This window comes from Lolium perenne, chromosome 3 (genome assembly GCF_019359855.2).
Source record: "Lolium perenne isolate Kyuss_39 chromosome 3, Kyuss_2.0, whole genome shotgun sequence".
Taxonomy (NCBI): domain Eukaryota; kingdom Viridiplantae; phylum Streptophyta; class Magnoliopsida; order Poales; family Poaceae; genus Lolium; species Lolium perenne.
The window spans coordinates 293,220,656-293,238,726 of NC_067246.2; positions in this window are offsets into that span (position 1 = coordinate 293,220,656).

Consider the following 18,071-nt stretch of genomic DNA (forward strand, 5'->3'; position numbering starts at 1 on the left):
TCCTTGCATTTAGTCCATGAATCAATACTATTCTTAGGCAGAGATAGCAACCAATTTTTAGCTCTTCCTCTTAATGAGAAAGGGAACAATTTTAGTTTAATAATATCACCATCTACATCTTTATATTTTTGCATTTCACATAGTTCAACAAAATTATTGAGATGGGCAGCAGCATCATCAGAACTAACACCAGAAAATTGATTGTTCATAACAAGATTAAGTAAAGCAGGTTTAATTTCAAAGAATTCTGCTGTAGTAGCAGGTGGAGCAATAGGTGTGCATAAGAAATCATTATTATTTGTGGTTGTGAAGTCACACAACTTAGTATTTTCAGCGTTGGCCATTTTAGCAACAGTAAATAAAGCAAACTAGATAAAGTAAATGCAAGTAACTAATTTTTTTGTGTTTTCGATATAGCAAACAAGATAACAAATAAAGTAAAACTAGCAACTAATTTTTTTGTATTTTGATTTAGTGCAGCAAACAAAGTAGTAAATAAAACTAAGCAAGACAAAAACAAAGTAAAGAGATTGAGAAGTGGAGACTCCCCTTGCAGCGTGTCTTGATCTCCCCGACAACGGCGCCGGAAAAAGAGCTTGATGGCGTGTATTTCACACGTTCGTTGGGCAACCCCAAGAGGAAGGTATGATGCGCACAGCAGCAAGTTTTCCCTCGAGAAAGAAACCAAGGTTTATCGAACCAGGAGGAGCCAAGAAGCACGTTGAAGGTTGATGGCGGCGAGATGTAGTGCGGCGCAACACCGGGGATTCCGGCGCCAACGTGGAACCTGCACAACACAACCAAAGTACTTTGCCCCAACGAAACAGTGAGGTTGTCAATCTCACCGGCTTGCTGTAACAAAGAGTTAACCGTATTGTGTGGAAGATGATGTTTGCGAAGAACAGTAGAACAAGTATTGCAGTAGATTGTATTTCGGTAAAGAGAATTGGACCGGGGTCCACAGGTTCACTAGAGGTGTCTCTCCCATAAGACGAACAGCATGTTGGGTGAACAAATTACAGTTGGGCAATTGACAAATAAAGAGAGCATGACAATGCACATACATATCATGATGAGTATAGTGAGATTTAATTGGGCATTACGACAAAGTACATAGACCGCCATCCAAGCGCATCTATGCCTAAAAAGTCCACCTTCAAAGTTATCATCCGAACCCCCTCCAGGTATTAAGTTGCAAGCAACAGGACAATTGCATTAAGTATGGTGCGTAATGTAATCAACAACTACATCCTTAGACATAGCATCAATGTTTTATCCCTAGTGGCAACAGCACAACACAACCTTAGAACTTTCTGTCCTTGTCCCAGGTGTCAATGCATGCATGAACCCACTATCGAGCATAAGTACTCCCTCTTGGAGTTACAAGCATCTACTTGGCCAGAGCAGCTACTAGTAACGGAGAGCATGCAAGATCATAACCAACACATAAGCATAACTTTGATAATCAACATAACAAGTATTCTCTATTCATCGGATCCCAACAAACGCAACATATAGAATTACAGATAGATGATCTTGATCATGTTAGGCAGCTCACAAGATCCGACAATGATAGCACAATGGGGAGAAGACAACCATCTAGCTACTGCTATGGACCCATAGTCCAGGGGTAGACTACTCACACATCACACCGGAGGCGACCATGGCGGCGTAGAGTCCTCCGGGAGATGATTCCCCTCTCCGGCAGGGTGCGGAAGGCGATCTCTGGATCCCCCGAGATGGGATCGGCGGCGGCGGCGTCTGCGGAAGGTTTTCCGTATCGTGGTTCTCGGTCCTGGGGTTTCGTCACGGAGGCTATTTGTAGGCGGAAGGGCGAGTCGGGGGCCGACGAGGGGGCACACCATAGGGCGGCGCGGGCCCCCACAGGCCGCGCCGCCACGTGGTGTCGCCACCTCGTGGCCCCACTTCGTGTGTTCTTCGGTCTTACGAAGCTCCGTGGAAAAATAGGCCCCTGGGCTTTGATTTCGTCCAATTCCGAGAATATTTCCTTACTAGGATTTCTGAAACCAAAAACAGCAGACAAAGAATCGGCACTTCGGCATCTTGTTAATAGGTTAGTTCCAGAAAATGCACGAATATGACATAAAGTGTGCATAAAACATGTAGATAACATCAATAATGTGGCATGGAACATAAGAAATTATCGATACGTCGGAGACGTATCAATAAGGAGGCAATTTAATAGCATCAGTCAAAGGGATTTGTAAGAATAAAGGTTTCATCCAATCACAAAATTTATTATAGTGTTCTTCTTCCTTTGATTTTAGTTTCTTAGCAGGAAAAGGCATTTGCTTTTGCACCCAAGGTTCTCTTTCATTACCATGTTTCTCAGCAATAAAATCTTCTTTAGTGTACTTTTTATTTTTAACATGCTTTTCAGGTTCTTCTTCTACCTCTTCTTTATCAGGAGTATCATTCTTATCATTATCTTTATCATGTTCATTACCACTTTCAGTTTCAGCATCAGAAATAGAAATACTATTAGGATCATTAACAGGTTCAGAGGATTCTACAACATTTTTATGTTTCTTCTTCTTTTTCTTCTTAGAATGAGCAGTAGGTTCAATGCGTTGAGAATCTTGTTCAATTCTTTTGGGGTGCCCTTCAGGATATAGAGGATCCTGGGTAGAGACACCACCTCTAGTTGTTACTTCATAAGCATGTTTCTCTTTAGAATTATTCCCTAACAAGTCATTTTGCACTTTAGTGAGTTGATCAATTTGAGTTTGAATCATATGAAAATGTTTAACAAGCATCTTAACATCATTGGAGGTTCTCTCCACAATACCATGCAATTCACTAATAGCTCGAGAATTTTCCATTAAATGATTCTCTACTCTCATATTAAAATTTTCTTGCTTAACAATATAATCATCAAACTCATCTAAGCATTGTGCAGGAGGCTTCGAATACGGAATATCTTCCCTAGTAAAGCGCTGAAGGGAGTTTACCTCAATCATGGATGAAGGGGGAATTATCTCACATATATCTTCTATGGGAGGAAGGTTCTTCACATCTTCAGATTTAATACCTTTCTCCTTGAGAGACTTCTTGGCTTCCCTCATATCTTAATTATTTAATTTAATCATACCCCTCTTCTTCAATATTGGCGTTGGAGTTGGTTCAGGTGTAGTCCAATCATCATGATTCCGGCTTATTTTAGCCAATAATTCTTCAGCGTCGTCTGGAGTTCTTTTCCTGAAAACACAACCAGCACAACTATCCAGGTATGCCCTAGACTCAATGGTTAGTCCACTATAAAATATATCAAGTAAATCATGCTTTTCCAGATCATGCTCAGGCCGAGCTCTAATAAGAGAGAAAAATCTCGCCCAAGCCTCAGGCAATTTCTCTTCATCTCCCTGGTCAAAATTATAAATTCTCTGCAAAGCAATATGTTGAGCACTAGCAGGAAAGTATTCGCGGAAGAAAACATCAAGCAATTCTTTTGGACTTCTAATAGAATTAGGTGGCAAATTATTATACAAGTTTTAGCGTCATCCTTTAATGAGAATGGAAAGATTTTAGCAACAAAGTAAGTACGCATCTTGACATCATCAGAAAACAAGCTACTTAGAGTAGATAACTCAGTCATGTGTTCAACAGCACTTTCTTTTTCAGTACCACAAAAGGGTGTTTTCTCAACAATAGCTATATGAGATAGATCAAGAGAAAAATCATAATCTTTATCCCTAATGTTTATAGGAGATGTGGCAAATTTAGGATCGAGACAGTTTATATCTAACGGCATGTTACGCAAGCAACTTTTTAATTTTTCTTGCATCGGTAGTAGCATTGCATTTTTCAATAAAATCATCATTAAGCTCCACATAATCTTCCTCGGGATCATCACTAAAATAATCAAGTTCAGGTGAACTAACGGTGTAGTAGCATTAGGAGTTTCGGTATTTTCAATTTGTCTAGACCTAGCAATTGTAGCATCTAGAAAGGATCCCAATGAACCACTATCATCAAGCACAATGAGAAATATTATCAATATTATGAGAGTTTTCAGATTCAGCGAAGTACACGCATTTGAAGCATGCGGCGGTGAAACAAGTTTATCAATCACAGATGGCGAATCAAGAGCAGCAGAGGTATTCAGAATTGTACCTTTTCTTGTAGTGGATGGTAATATGGCGATCTTAGTATCGCGAGGTTTACCCATGATGGAGAATTTGCAGCGAACAATATTAATCCAAGTGAACTTCCAAATAAAGCTATGCTCCCCGGCAACGGCGCAGAAAATAGTCTTGATGACCCACAAGTATAGGGGATCGCAACAGGTCTTGAGGGAAGTAAAACCCAATTTATTGATTCGACACAAGGGGAGACAAAGAACATTTGGAAGCCTTAACGGCGGAGTTGTCAATTCAGCTGCACTGGAAACAGACTTGCTCGCAAGAGTTTATCAAGAGTAACAGTTTTATAGCGATGCGATAGTGAAATAACAAAGCAGAGAGTAACAAAGACAGCGGTAGTGATTATAGTAAACAGCAGGATTAAAATACGTAGGCACGGGGACGGATGACGGGCGTTGCATGGATGAGAGAAACTCATGTAACAATCATAGCAGGGGCATTTGCGAGATAATAATAAAATGGTGTCCAAGTACAAAGCAATCAATAGGCATGTGTTCCATATATAGTCGTGCGTGCTCGCAATGAGAAACTTGCACAACATCTTTTGTCCTACCAGCCGGTGGCAGCCGGGCCTCAAGGGAAACTCCTGGATATTAAGGTACTCCTTTTAATAGAGTACCGGAGCAAAGCATTAACACTCCGTGAACACATGTGATCCTCACATCGCTACCATCCCCTCCGGTTGTCCCAATTCTTGTCACTTCGGGGCCATTGGTTCCGGACAGCGACATGTGTATACAACTTATAGGTAAGACCATAAACAATGATTATCTTGATGAAACAATAACATGTTCAGATCTGAGATCATGGCACTCGGGCCCTAGTGACAAGCATTAAGCATAACAAGTTGCAACAATATCATCAAAGTACCAATTACGGACACTAGGCACTATGCCCTAACAATCTTATGCTATTACATGACCAATCTCATCCAATCCCTACCATCCCCTTCGGCCTACAGCGGGGGAATTACTCACACATGGATGGGGGAAACATGGCTGGTTGATGTAGAGGCGTTGGCGGTGATGGCGGCGATGATCTCCTCCAATTCCCCGTCCCGGCGGAGTGCCAGAACGGAGACTTCTGGCTCCCGCGACGGAGTTTCGCGATGTGGTGGCGTTCTGGAGGGTTTCTGGCGACTTCGACTTCTCTCCGTGCGTTTTTAGGTCGAGGCCGATAAATAGTCCGAAGGAGGGCGTCGGAAGCCGGCCGAGGGGGCCACACCACAGGGCCGCGCGGGCCCCCCCTGGGCCGCGCCGCCCTATGGTGTGGGGCCCTCGGGCCTCCACCTCAATTGTCCTTCTGGCTCCGTTAGTTTCCTGGGAAAATAGGGCCTTCTGCATAAATTCCGAGGATTTTCCCGAAAGTTGGATTTCTGCACAAAAACGAGACACCAGAGCAGTTCTGCTGAAAACAGCGTTAGTCCGTGTTAGTTGCATCCAAAATACACAAATTAGAGGCAAAACAATAGCAAAAGTGTTCGGGAAAGCAGATACGTTTTGGACGTATCAGCCGGCCACTTAGGGGTGCGGCCAAGCTATGGGCTTGTGGTGGCCGGCCCCCTCCCCTTGCCCCTCATTATATAGGTGGAACCCCCAAGTGTTGGACTACAAGTTGATACGCGTACAGCACGCATCCGTTGGGAACCCCAAGAGGAAGGTGTGATGCGTACAGCGGCAAGTTTTCCCTCAGTAAGAAACCAAGGTTTATCGAACCAGTAGGAGCCAAGAAGCACGTTGAAGGTTGATGGCGGCGAAGTGTAGTGCGGCGCAACAACATGGATTCCGGCGCCAACGTGGAACCTGCACAACACAACCAAATTACTTTGCCCCAACGTGACAGTGAGGTTGTCAATCTCACCGGCTTGCTGTAACAAAGGATTAGATGTATAGTGTGGATGATGATGTTTGCAGAAAACAGTAGAACAAGTATTGCAGTTGATTGTATTCGATGTAAAAGAATGGACCGGGGTCCACAGTTCACTAGTGGTGTCTCTCCCATAAGATAAATAGCATGTTGGGTGAACAAATTACAGTTGGGCAATTGACAAATAAAGAGGGCATGACCATGCACATACATGTTATGATGAGTGATACGTCTCCGACGTATCGATAATTTCTTATGTTCCATGCCACATTATTGATGATATCTACATGTTTTATGCATACTTTATGTCATATTTATGCATTTTCCGGCACTAACCTATTAACGAGATGCCGAAGAGCCAGTTGCTGTTGAAAGAACATTTCCCGCCCTTTTGGGTTTTGTGTGTTTGACGTCAACACTATGTATATTTTTATGTGTGTTGCTGTAGACAGGTACAAGCCATCAAAAATTATGTTGGATCGGTGTATTGGTTTAGCTGTTCTGAAGTTCTGCAGGTTTTCTGTATATGGCGGAAGTTCCGGCCTAATTCGGCGGAAGTTCCGGCCTGACATTTTCAGCAGAAGCTTCTCAGCGCCGTCAGTGCTCATTTTTCTCTTCAGGACCGGAAGTTCCGGTGGAGTTGGCCGGAAGTTCCGGCCAGCGGAACTTCCGCCCAACTTCCGGGCAAGTTCCGGAATTGCGAGTTTGTGGCTCAGTAATGTCCAGTAAGGTTTTCGCAAGTTTCCGGAACTTGGCCGGAACTTCCGGCCACCGAAAGTTCCGCCCCTTCTTTTGCTTTGCAGGTATTTTATCAAGGGCGGAAGTTCCGGCCCGAGTCGCCGGTACTTCTGGTGGAAGCCGGAACTTCCGGCCATCCTGGCCGGAACTTCCGGTGTAAGTGGAATTCGTCCCCAACGGTCAGATCTGAAAGCTCCACCCATATAAATAGCTTTCTCCTCCAAAGGGACAAGTTGCTCAATCATTGCAAGAAAAATCTGCCAAGCTTCATCACCATTAGAGCCACCTCAAGAACACAAGATTTGCAAGATCTCCTTCCTCCCCCAACCAAAGCTCTTGATCTTTGGAGATTCGAAGGAGAAGACACCGATCTACATCCTCACCGAAGCGTTCTTCATTTCCCCCTCTCTTGTTTGAGGGATCTCATGCTAGTGTTCCTATTTGGTACCCTAGTTGATTTGTGTTGATGTATTGTTGTTGATTGTTGTGTTGTAACAGATTTGGGAGCCTCCAATTTGGTTGTGGATGTGTGCCCCAAGAACCTTGTAAAGGCCCGGTTTCCGCCTCGAGGAAATCCCTTAGTGGAAGTGGGCTAGGCCTTCGTGGCGTTGCTCACCGGAGATCTGAGTGAAGCCTTCGTGGCTGTTGGTTTGGCTTTCGTAGCAACCACACTCCTCCAAACGTAGACGTACCTTCTTGCAAAGGAAGGGAACTACGGGAATCATCTCCGTGTCATCGCGTGCTCCACTCTCGGTTACCTCTATCCCACTCTATCTCTTATATATTGCGTAGCTATCTCTTGCCTAGTTGTTTACCTTGTCATATAGGTAAATTCACTTAGTTGCATATCTAGAGAATTTACCTTTTGTGTCAAGCCTAAATTGAAAAAGAACTAAAAATTGGTTAGCACCTATTCACCCCCCCCTCTAGGTGCGGCATACGATCCTTTCAATTGGTATCAGAGCCTCGGCTCTTATTTCGGGCTTAACCGCCTAAGAGTATGCCGGACGAGGAGTCCTCGGAAGGGGCCGCTAGGACGGTCTCCATGGAAGACTTCAATTCGTTGAAGTCCTCCATGGAAGCCCAAATGGAAAGCATGAAAAAGATGATTGCCGAGCTTTTGGCTCCAGCTCTTTCCAAGGCTCCTAGTGTAGAGGTAAAAGACACGGGTGCGTTAGATGAGGGAGAGGCTTCGGACTTACCCTCATCTACCAAACCCGTGGAAGGTGAGAACTTAAACACTATCAAATCTCCCATTGCATCTCCTAAGGGAACTAGTGGGAGTGAGAGCTACAATCGAGTACCTCCACCTTTCCAATCTCCCGATATACCGGTTCCCCATCCTCATTTGAACATTCGGGGCGACCCACCTAAGTTTTCTATTGAAAATTTCGATACTTGGCGATTTGAGTTCCGCTCTCATGTTTGTAGTGCCTCCAATGAATTATGGAGAATCATCTTGGAGGGCTTCAAGCCATACAACCCCGACAAGTTGACTAGAAGAGAAGCGGTTGATAGCCAACTCAACAACACCGCCTTGCACATGATTCAAACTAGTGTGGGGACAAAGGAATTGCATCGTGTCCGGAACTACACCACCGCCAAGGAAGCTTGGGATGGTTTGACCGCTAGTTGCATTGGAAGTGAGAGCACAAGGAGGAACAAGTATAATGCTCTTAAGAATAAAGCCGAAGGGTTCATGAGGCTACTGGATGAAGATCATGAAGACATGTATGGAAGACTTCTCACCGTTGCCGATGCCTTCCAGCTTATTGGTGCCACCCACATCAATGACTCTTGGATCAAGGAGAAGTACATTGAATGCATGATGCCATTTGTACCCATTGATGTCAAGACTCTTGTGGGGAGGGAATGCTATTCCTCTCTCACCTCTCAACAAGTCGTGCACGAGTTGCAAGCTCTCAAGGTGCTTGAGGAAACCTCTCATGATTCTCGCAATCGTGCTCTTGGGATGGCAAAAGGTTCCAACCTTGCCTTGGTGGTCAACTCCGTTGAAGAAGTGATTCCTCAAGAATCTTATAGGGCATCTTGGAGCATGACCTATCCGGAAGATTTGCAATGCCACTACCATGACCACATGGCCTTCCATGCAAAGTCGTTTCGGATTGATCCGTCCAAGGCCAAGGAAGACAACATCAAGAGAAACAACAAAAGTGGGTTTACTAGCTTTGGTCCAAAGACAAGATCATGCTACAATTGTGATGACAAGCGCCACTTCATTGCCGAATGCCCCTATGAGAATAGAGAGCTTCATAATGGTAGGCTCATTCCCAAGAACAAGAGCAAAGACACAAAGGGCAAATATTCAAAAGCCCCCAACAAGAAATTCTACAACAACAAGACCAAGAAAGGCAAGAGGCCAACAAGAATTGTGCTAGTAACAAAGGAAGAATATTCTTCTGATGAAGTGGGAAGCTCTAGTAGTGAGGAAGATGAAGAAAGCTCAAAGGAGTTGGCCGCCATCGTCACCACCAACATTCCCTCTTCATCTCTCTTTGACTCTCCCAATGAGAATCCTCATATCAAGAATGCACATTGCTTCATGGCAAGGTCCTCCTTGGACACATCTATTGTGCTATCAACTCAAGAAGAGTATACCTCCGGAGATGACGATGTTGATGATGAAGAAGATGCAACCTCTAATGGATTGGTCGCTCTTGCCTCTCTCTCCACTAACTCTTCATCACCAAGTGAATCCCCCAATGAGGTCATTCATGTGGAGGAAGAAAGTTGCCTCATGGCTAAATCCTCCGAGGTATCGTCCCCTAACCCCTCTACGCCTAACTTATCTAGTGATCTAGGGGTTGATGATGCTAGTCTAAAAGTGAAACAAGAAATGCTAGAGTTTGATGATTTCATTCTCAACCTACAAGGTAACACTAAGAAGCATGTTTCAAGCCTCATGGTTCGTATAGCTCAACAAAGTGATATGCTTGAGAAAAAGGGTCAAATAGAGAAAGAAGACTCTCTTGAAATCCATGCCCTTAAAAATGCTCTTGAGGAAAGTCAAGAAACTATAGCTTCTCTTGAGGAGAGGTTAGAAACTCTTGAAGAGCCTAAAGATAAAATTAACAAGCTCACTAAAGCTAGAGATCTCGCTAGAGCTAAGACTAAAGTGCTTATAAAGGAAAAGGTCAAATTTGGTGTTGATCATGAGAAACTTGCGAAGGATCTAGATGAACTAGACAAGGCTCACAAAGCCTTGAAGAGTGAATACTCTCTCCTCTCCGAGTCTTATGAGCAACTTCAAATTAGGCTTGCTTCATATGACATACCTAGTACCTCTACTCCTTCATGTGATCATGCAAATATAATTGAGGAAAATGCTAGGTTGAAAGATGAGCTTGCTAGGACCTCCTCTCCCCAAAGTAAACTTTCCTTGGATGATCTTTTGAGTAAGCAAAGGTCAAACAATGGGAAGGAGGGACTTGGTTTTAATACCAAGGCTAAAAAGGCAAACAAGAAAAAGACCAAGCCCGCACATGAGAAAGCTAATGTTGAACCCCGAAAGGGCAACACCATTAATGATGATGGTGCGGGAATGGATAACCCTCACTATGTTCTCTTTAAAGATTATTATGGTGATGTCTATGCTAAATATGTTGGTCCTTATGATGGTTATGTTGCTTGGTCTATTTGGATTCCAAAGACCCTTGTTGCTAACAAAAGAGGACCCATTGAAAAATGGGTACCTAAATCCAAGAATTGATCTCATGTAGGACTATGCCGCCGGAGGTTCAAAATGGGTACTTGATAGTGGATGTACAAGTCATATGACCGGCGGCAAGAACCTCGTCAAGGAGTTGAGGCCTAACATAAATGATATCACCGTCTCCTTTGGCGATAATTCTACATCCGAGGTATTGGGTTTTGGCAAGGTTGTGGTTGCACACAACATTACTCTTGTGGATGTCATGCTTGTCAAAACCCTTGGTTACAATTTGCTTTCCGTTTCCGCCCTTGGCAAGATGGGTTTCGCCGTCTTTATTGATAATGATATTGTGGTCCTCTTGTGGAGCAAGACTCTAAAAGTCGCTTTCGTTGGGTATCGCGAACATAACTTGTATGTGGTGGACTTCTCGGGGACCACCACGTCAAGTGCGATGTGCCTATTCGGAAAGGCGGACGTGGGTTGGTTGTGGCATCGCCGCCTAGCCCATGTCAACATGAGAACTTTGCAAAGTCTTCACAAGGGGAACCATATTGTGGGACTAATGGAAAATGTGTCTTTTGCCAAAGATCGTGTTTCTAGGGCTTGTGTTGAAGGCAAAATGCATGACTCTCCGCATCCAAGCAAGACTATCATCTCTTCCAAGAGGATCTTGGAGCTCCTTCATGTGGATCTCTTTGGTCCCGTTACTCATGCAAGTCTTGGTGCGAAGAAACATTGCTTGGTGATAGTTGATGATTACTCAAGATACACTTGGGTCTACTTTCTAAAGACGAAAGATGAGACTCAACAAATATTCATTGACTTTGCTACCGAGGTGCAACGCCAACACAACCTCCTCATTATGGCAATAAGAAGTGACAACGGCTCCGAGTTCAAGAACTATACACTCAATGATTTTCTTAGTGATGAGGGGATTCGACATCAATATTCCGCTGCGTACACCCCTCAACAAAATGGTGTTGCGGAGAGGAAGAACCGGACTCTTATGGATATGGCAAGATCTATGATGGCGGAGTATAAATCCCGCTATAACTTTTGGGCGGAAGCCATCTCCACCGCTTGCCACTCCTCTAACCGGCTCTATCTCCGCAAGGGCTTGAACAAGACTCCATATGAAATACTCACCGGGAACAAGCCTAATATCTCATACTTCAAGGTGTTCGGGTGTAAGTGTTTCTACAAAATCAAAGGGGTTCGTTTGTCTAAATTTGCTCCTAAAGCTTTGGAGGGTATATTTGTTGGTTACGGTGCCGAATCTCACACTTATAGAATCTTTGATGTATCCTCCGGGATTATCATTGAATCTTGTAGTGTGAAGTTCGAAGAAAATGATGGCTCCCAAGTGGGGAAAGTTGATGTTTGTGCAGGTGATGAAATACCTCAAGATGCCATAGTAAGAATGGGTGTGGGATTTTTCCGCCCCATTGAGGGACACGGTGTGGCGTCTCGGGAAGAACTATGCTCTACCACGGTGGAGCCCTCATCTTCTCAACATCAACAAACCTTACCTAGTGAAGCAAATGATGCACCAACCCAAGAACAAGAACAAGACCCTCCCTCTTATGTGCAAGATCAAGGACAAGATCAAGGTCAAGATCAACCAATCATTCATAATGGCTCCAATGAGGATCCAATCAACTCTTGCCCTTCTCCGAACATTGTTCAAGATCAAGCACATGAGATTGAGCAACCCCAAGTAATTGAGGAAGCTCAAGTTCAAGGTCAAGACGGGGACCCAAATGATCAAGTTGATCAAGTGACACCTCCAAGGCCAAGAAGAACCAAGGAGGAGATCGAGGCCCGTCGTTTAGCAAGAAGAGAAAGGACCCTTGAAATTCGTGGACACACTCATGACAAGGTCCTTGGTGATGTTCGAGCAAAAGTCTCCACAAGAAGGCAATTGGCTAACTTTAGCAATCATCATGCTTATATCTCCGTAGTGGAACCCAAGAAAGTGTTTGAAGCCCTTGAAGATTTGGATTGGGTGGAAGCTATGCATGAGGAACTCAACAACTTCAAGCGCAACAAAGTGTGGACCTTAGTAAAGAAGCCAAAGGAGTGCCGCAATGTTATAGGCACTAAATGGATATTCAAGAACAAGCAAGATGAGTTTGGAAATATTGTGAGGAACAAGGCAAGATTGGTGGCTCAAGGTTTCTCTCAAGTTGAAGGGATTGACTTTGGAGAGACCTATGCTCCCGTGGCTCGTCTTGAGTCCATCCGTATCCTTCTTGATTATGCATCACATCATAACTTTAAGTTACAACAAATGGATGTGAAAAGTGCTTTTCTTAATGGTCCTTTGCATGAAGAGGTGTATGTTAAGCAACCTCCGGGGTTCGAGGATCTCAACTTTCCTAACCATGTCTACAAGCTTGATAAAGCACTTTATGGTCTCAAACAAGCTCCTAGAGCTTGGTACGAGCACCTTAAGGAATTGTTGGTAGACCGTGGGTTTGATGTTGGGCTAATCGACCCCACTCTTTTTACTAAGAGGGTCAATGGGGAGCTTTTCGTTTGCCAATTATATGTTGATGATATTATATTTGGCTCTACTAACAAAGCTTTCAATGATGAATTCTCAAAGCTTATGACCGATAGGTTTGAGATGTCTATGATGGGAGAGATGAAGTTTTTCCTTGGTTTTGAGATCAAGCAATTGAGAGAAGGAACCTTCATCAATCAAGCAAAATATCTCCAAGACATACTCAAGAGGTTCAAGATGACCAAGATGAAAGGTGTTGCTACTCCTATGGTTACCAAATGTCATCTTGCACTTGATCCCAATGGTAAAGAGGTGGATCAAAAGGTATATCGCTCCATGATTGGATCCTTGCTTTACCTTTGTGCATCTAGACCGGACATAGTGTTGAGTGTTGGTGTGTGTGCAAGGTATCAAGCTTCTCCTAAGGAGAGTCACATGATAGCTCTCAAGAGAATATTTCGATATTTGGTTGATACCCCAAGATATGGTATTTGGTACCCCAAAGGCTCAAGTTTTATTCTCAATGGGTACACCGATGCGGATTGGGCGGGAGATAAGGATGATAGGAAATCAACCTCCGGGGCTTGCCAATTTCTTGGTAGGTCCTTGGTGTGTTGGTCATCTAAGAAGCAAAATTGTATATCTCTCTCCACCGCCGAAGCCGAATATGTTGCCGCTGTAAGTGGATGCACTCAATTGTTATGGATGAGGCAAACTTTAAAGGAATACGGTGTCATTTGTGACAAAGTGCCTCTATTATGTGACAATGAAAGTGCTATCAAGATTGCCTATAATCCGGTGCAACATTCAAGAACGAAGCATATTGAGATCCGGAATCATTTCATTAGGGATCATGTTGCCCGGGGTGATATTGAGCTTATCTATGTTCCTACCAAAGATCAACTTGCCGATATATTCACGAAGCCTCTTGATGAAGCAAGGTTCACTTATTTGAGGAATGAGCTAAATATCATCGATTCAAGGAGTATAGCTTGACCATCTTGCAAACACACCTTCGTCTCAAAACTTTATTTGGTTTAGATGTGGGCATGGAAATAGGGGGAGTGCGGTTTAAATTATTGAGCTATCCCTCCCGCCATAATGCCAACATTAAAGATTTCATTCTCGGTATATCATATGTTGATATGTGAGCTTAAATGATGAGTATTGGTTTGGACCCTAGATATATCTTCGCGGTGCCATACCATAACACTCATATATGGTGGCCTAGGCCACCACACTCTTCTTCGTGAAGAGTTGGAGTTGTTTGGATTTTCATTGGATTTTATTGACATCTCCTTGTTTATGGGAAATCACTCATTTTTGGCCTTCATTTGCATTATTTGCAAAAATGAGTGATCATGTACCATCTCACAGTTTGGCGTATCTGTCCTAAGCCTATCTCATCTAAGACATATCCATCACCCTCTCCAAGTGCACCTTCTTCGTGTCAAAATCCTGTTTTTGGGCACAGTTTCCTGTTCCACCGGAAGTTCCGGTCGTTTCGACCGGTACTTCCGGCCGGTATCCTTTTCGCCAGTTCAGCCTTTCGTGTCCAGCCTGGGTGGTTCCTGAGAGACCGGAAGTTCCGGCTCCAACGAGCGGAACTTCTGGCCTTAAGTGACCACTATATAACTGGGCCGAACGGGTGAGCAGTTCCATCTTCCTCACTTTTCCCCTTTCCAAGATCTGTTTGGTGGTGCTCCTCCCCGGTGACGGCTGCTGCTCCTCCGGCCGGATCTCCCTCCTCCGGCGCTCCCCGCCGGATCGTCTCTGTGGATCGGCATCCTCTCCCTCTTCTCCTCCATGGCTCCCCCCGGTTTGTGCCCTCTCCCTCTCTATGTGTGGGTAGACCTCACTAGATGAAATATAGGGCATACTCTAGGCAAAGCTATGGTAGAAATCCTCTAGATGCCTTTCCTCTACTAGAACGTGCTTAGGATGTCGTGGTAATGCAGTTCCATTAGCCATTGCTTCTGATCTGGTGAGAAACTGCCACTGTTTTCGAACAGCCGGAAGTTCCGGCCCTTCACGCCGGAACTTCCGCCCGGGGGCGGAACTTCCGCCGGTTCTTACCGGAACTTCCGGCCTGGCAATTTTTTCTGCTGTTACCCGATATCCTGTGCATGCTCTGGTGTTTGGCCTCCTTGCCTATGTGCTTTCATTCATCATTCCTATCTTTTGATTCCGTTATCAGGTGGTTCCAAGAAGAGAGGCAAGGATCATGTGGATGAAGTTGAGGAAGAGCTTGAGCAAACCCGACCATCCAAGCTCACCGCTCGCCAGCAAGCTGCTCAGAGGCTCAAGTCACCGGCTGTTCGTGGGAAGAACATACACATATCCGTGAAGGGCATGCAATACAATGAGTACAAGGAGCTCCGTGACATGAACCCTTACCTCACCCCTCGGAGCAATAGGGTTGGGGATAAGCGGTTCCACAACAAGACCCAAGAGGAGATATTCTATGAGATCTACATACCATTCAAGAAGGGGGTCGCTCCTCAACATGCTATTGACACCGGGAAGATGGCCGCTAATAAGTACTTTGACGAAGCCTATGCCATGTGTGGAGAGTTTGGGCTCTATCCCATTATGGAGCTCAACAAGGACTATGATGTTGGGTTGATTCAGCAATTCTATGCCACCGTCCACTTTGAGCAAGATGAAGCAAGAACATTTCGGTGGATGACTCATGAGAAGCTCCTTAAGTCTAACTTGGCAAAGTTTGGAGCCGCCCTTGGATATCCTCGCTACCCGGGTGTGAATGCAAATGGTTGGAGGTGCCATGATAGCTCATGGGCTCAAACAAGGGAAGTCTTGGAGAACCTCTACATCCCCGGTTGGGGTATAGCGGGCAAGAGTGCGGATCTTCTCCCTACTTGGGATGTTATGCTTAGAGTCTACCGGGAAACCATTGGACCAAAGGGGGGCAACCTTGATGAGATACATCTTTATGAAGTGGATCTAATGGAAAACTCTTTTGCTAAGAAGGGCACCGGTGAGAAGCTTGATGTGATGGACTACATCTACCATGAGATGTGGTCATGTGTGTATGAGAAGAAGCTTCCCGCCTTTGCTCCGTACATTATGAAGCTCATTGAGGACACTTGGATGGATACTTGCAATGCTAGACTCGTTCAATCCATTCCACTCACTCTCACATCCCATGAAGTGAAGTCATTGAGGGCCAAGCGCCACAACTCTGCTCTTGAAGAGGTTAACCCCATGGATGAGAAGCCACCGAGTTGGGTTTCCAAGCTAGCACGCCGCATGAGACAGATTTTCTGCCTCACCTCTGCAGTCAACCATCGTCAGTATCAGCAGCATGTTGAAGCCAAGAAGTCAAGGGTCCGTCAGAAGAGCATCATGAGGGCACTTGAGGTGGAAGTGTCTCCTCCCGGATCCGAGGAGAACATCACTCCGGAGGCAGAGTGGGTCTCTCAGCATGGCATGCCTCTCCCTCCAGATGGTCTTGAGATCGAGTCTCCTCCGCACACTCCTCCCTACCCCGGCGCCTCATCGAACCTCCCTCCCGGCTGGGCTAACGCCACCCCTTGGGACGTGTAGTTTCTCTTTTTCCCTTTTTGGTGCCTTGGTGCCAAAGGGGGAGAGCGAGAACCTTTATTAGGTTGCTCTTCGGTGGGTATTTGCATGGGGGAGTCACAAGCTCGTGTTGGCTTTGGTTTTTTATGGCTTGTGATTCTAGTTATCTTTATGGTGTCGAACTATGTCTTAGCTATTTGGTTTGTAAACTCTATCTATGTGCTTGGAACCTTATTTGTGTATGGTAAACTCCATATGTGAGTCTTCCTTGGTTATCTATGTGTGCATGATCTTATTGTCCATATGCTTATCACTATGTTGTATTGCTAACCCTTGGAAGACGGATGCAAGATATAGGGGGAGCGTCATATGTACCATTTCTCATATCTAGGGGGAGCTCCTCTATATCTCTCACATTGTTGTTTACATTATCTATTCCTTGCAAATACTTGTGTTGTCATCAAACACCAAAAAGGGGGAGATTGAAAGAACATTTCCCGCCCTTTTGGGTTTTGTGTGTTTGACGTCAACACTATGTATATTTTTATGTGTGTTGATGTAGACAGGTACAAGCCATCAAAAATTATGTTGGATCGGTGTATTGGTTTAGCTGTTCTGAAGTTACGGGTTTTACGTATACGGCGGAAGTTCCGGCCTAATTCGGCGGAAGTTCCGGCCTGACATTTTCAGCAGAAGCTTCTCAGCGCCGTCAGTGCTCAGTTTTCTCTTCAGGACCGGAAGTTCCGGTGGAGTTGGCCGGAAGTTCCGGCCAGCGGAACTTCCGCCCAACTTCCGGGCAAGTTCCGGAATTGCGAGTTTGTGGCTCAGTAATGTCCAGTAAGGTTTTCGCAAGTTTCCGGAACTTGGCCGGAACTTCCGGCCACCGGAAGTTCCGCCCAAGTTCCGCCCCTTCTTTTGCTTTGCAGGTATTTTATCAAGGGCGGAAGTTCCGGCCCGAGTCGCTGGTACTTCCGGTGGAAGCCGGAACTTCCGGCCATCCTGGCCGGAACTTCCGGTGTAAGTGGAATTCGTCCCCAACGGTCAGATCTGAAAGCTCCACCCATATAAATAGCTTTCTCCTCCAAAGGGACAAGTTGCTCAATCATTGCAAGAAAAATCTGCCAAGCTTCATCACCATTAGAGCCACCTCAAGAACACAAGATTTGCAAGATCTCCTTCCTCCCCCAACCAAAGCTCTTGATCTTTGGAGATTCGAAGGAGAAGACACCGATCTACATCCTCACCGAAGCGTTCTTCATTTCCCCCTCTCTTGTTTGAGGGATCTCATGCTAGTGTTCCTATTTGGTACCCTAGTTGATTTGTGTTGATGTATTTGTTGTTGATTGTTGTGTTGTAACAGATTTGGGAGCCTCCAATTTGGTTGTGGATGTGTGCCCCAAGAACCTTGTAAAGGCCCGGTTTCCGCCTCGAGGAAATCCCTTAGTGGAAGTGGGCTAGGCCTTCATGGCGTTGCTCACCGGAGATCTGAGTGAAGCCTTCGTGGTTGTTGGTTTGGCTTTCGTAGCAACCACACTCCTCCAAACGTAGACGTACCTTCTTGCAAAGGAAGGGAACTACGGGA